Genomic DNA, 3,194 nt, shown 5'->3' with positions numbered 1-3,194 from the left:
GTCCATCTATGTCTGCATATCAATCAATCAAATAATATTACATTAGTACTTTTGCACTTAAACTAATAGTAATAATAACCTTCAAGTCTTTGACCAAAGGTCAAATAACACAAAATAGTTTAATTAATTAATTCCTTAATCACAACAAAACTGCCTTGGATTCTTCTTGTCATAATAGAATGAACTTACCGAGTAACACCTCTATAAATCGAAGTCCTTTGTCCAAACGTATCAGTGATCTTCTTGTTAGAACAATCTGATGTTTCAACAGCCACGATTGGCTTCTCTTTCTTAGATTTTGTCTTCTCGTTGTTCTCGTTGTTGTTGTTGTTGTTTCTCTCACCACCACCACGGTAATGATGATTAGTAATCTCATTATCATTACGATGCTGATTAGTACTGTTGTTAACGTTAACCGCAAGTGACAAAGCTCCGCCAGTGGTGTTGGTGTTATTAGATCCACCGTGAAACCCTAGGTCCGGTCCGGACCGGTCCGGAAGAAGATTCAACAACGTGACCCAAATACTCTCCAGCGAGATGAGTCCTTCCGATTGAAGCAGAGTCATCGACTTCAGAACCGGAGTTCGTAGAGAAAGCGGTTTGAAAACCGACCATGGTTTTGAAATCGTGGTGATCGGAATAGAAGCCGGTTTGGTTGTGGTTGTGGTTGTGACGTGGATCGTAGATTTTAGTGAGGGAAGAGTCTTGTGTTTCGGTTTGACTGTTGTCTGAGTAACGAACCATCGAAGAAGAATCACTGAGAAAATCTTTGAGCTTAGGGATGTGACTCTAAGAATGAGACTGCGGGTCTACGAACGTTGTTAAGATTGTTGAATCCGCCATTGACGCTGCTGCTGCTAACTGAGCTTCTTCTTTGAAAAACTCTTGTGGCTTCTGATTCGTCCAACCTATATATATATAAAAGTTGATGGATTTAGAATTTTTGATACGTATGTTACGATGAAGGAATAACAATGCTGATAAATGATACAAAGCCGAGAAAAAAAATAAAACCCTAAAAGTAAAACCCTATAAATAAGAAAAATACTTAGGTTCACTCCTAGGGTGAACCTTCTTGTTCACTTCTTCCTTATCAACCAATCATAATCTTCTATACATTATCTTGTTTAAAAAACTAAATCAAAATTAAATTAAAAAGCAATACATATTAAGGAAACATATTCTGTATAATTTTATTTAAGGAAAGTTAAATATTTGCTTGGTTTAGATTTTACAATTAGAATGAAATGATGTATTGGTTTGGGTTTACAAATAAGGTGATTAGAGTTTAGATTTTACAATTCAAACAAAATTATATGTCGGTTTGGATTTACAAATGAAGTGGTTAGGGTTTAGATTTTACAATTAAAACAAAATTATATGTCGGTTTAGGTTTACAAATGTAGTGGTTAGGGTTTAGATTTTACAATTAAAACAAAATTATATATATGTCGGTTTGGGTTTACAAATGAGATGGTTAGGGTTTAGATTTTACAATTAGAACGAAATTATATGTCGGTTTGGGTTTACAAATGAGATGGTTAGGGTTTAGATTTTACAATTAGAACGAAATTATATGTCTGTTTGGATTTACAATTGAGATGGTTAGGGTTTAGATTTTACAATTAGAATGAAATTATATATCGGTTTGAGTTTATAAATAAGCGGTTTAAGTTTTTAATTTTATAATAATGTATACAGATTTTGTTTCCTTATTTTATAAGGAGATGAATAAATATGTTCTTAAATATATTATGACATGTCAAATTCTCATTGGCTAAAATAAGAAGAAGTGAACAAAAGGGTTCACCCTAGGAGTGAACCCAAGAATTGTCCTATAAATAAAACCCTATTTTTTTTTCTCTTTGTTGTGTTATGGTGAAAACAAACGATATGATTGTATTTATAGTTGTAAATGACCTATCTTTTTAGGGTTTCCAGTAAGGAGGTGTATTGTCGTCGGGTTTTTTTCCCTGCAGAAGCCCATTAATTTTTAGATTAATGTCGATCTACAATCTAAGCCCATTAATTAAATCAAATTTGTAGAATTTGTAGTATAAAACTGAACCTTAGTTGTAAAAAGGGTGTTTTCCGGGAAATTTAGGGATTAAATTAGCTAATTCTATTTGTGCAATTAACTTTTTTTTTTTTTTTTCAACCAAACTATATTAAAATTAAAAGAGAACTCCATGATTGGTTGTCCAAACAGGAGGATACGAGTTTACAAAGGTAGAAACTGAAGGTAGGGTTCGTGAAGATCGAGCGAGGCAATCGGCCCTGACATTGTCATCGCGAGGAATCCTGGAGAGGGAGAAGGAGGGAAAGGAACTTCGAAGCAAGTGCAATTAACTTTTTATGCAATTAGATTATTTCTAAACCAATTTTTGATTTATTTTTAATGCGAAAAATAGGTAATTTTACGTCCAAGGACAAAATATTTCAACGTCAAGGGCAATTTCATTAATGGTATAATGGTAAAATTTTGCTGAGATTGAATATGGAACGTTTTCACTTCTCGTTTAATATAATTGATATCATTTCATATGAACAATTAAAACTTTAGTGGTTATTAATATGCTAATAAAAAATGTAAAAATAATTATTTTACGGGTTAAATCTAATAAATTGGAGTATTTATAATATAAATTAATATGTGGTATACTGCATAATAATTTTTTATGTATATAATTATTTCACGGGTTAAATCTAAATAACTTTAAACTTACGGATTAAATTTAAAAACACTAAAAATTTAAAAATATAATTATGTAAGAATAATTCTTTCACGGGTTAAATCTAAAAACAGTAAAATTTTCTATTTTTATAACCATAAAAAATTCGATACGGTACAAATGTAACATTATTATAAATAAAACTAAATTATTGTCGTGTGTCTGCGGTATACAACTGATCAAATTTTATATCCTACTATATTAATTGAGAAGTACAAATATGAAACTAACCTTAAAATGTGTAAAAAATTACATTCAATTGCCACTAGACTAAATTAATTAAGCTTAATTAACTAATTTAAATAAATATAATTGAATAATACTCACATATCAAATATTAAAAAATCTAAAAAAAATATTTTCTCTCTCTAATAAATTATGGACGAAATTACTAATTATTTTCTTAAAAAATATATAAACCAATCAGAATTTTAAAAACTAAGATTTTATATCCAAGTATAC

The 3,194-nt window shown here is 30.3% G+C and overlaps 1 pseudogene; it reads right to left on the bottom strand.

Annotated features, from left to right (window-relative positions):
- On the bottom strand, positions 186–2,026 carry LOC104750153 (annotated as a pseudogene).

The sequence above is a fragment of the Camelina sativa genome, chromosome 2, assembly GCF_000633955.1.
Source record: "Camelina sativa cultivar DH55 chromosome 2, Cs, whole genome shotgun sequence".
NCBI classification, from domain to species: Eukaryota; Viridiplantae; Streptophyta; class Magnoliopsida; order Brassicales; family Brassicaceae; genus Camelina; species Camelina sativa.
This window is presented reverse-complemented; position numbering and strand designations above follow the sequence as displayed.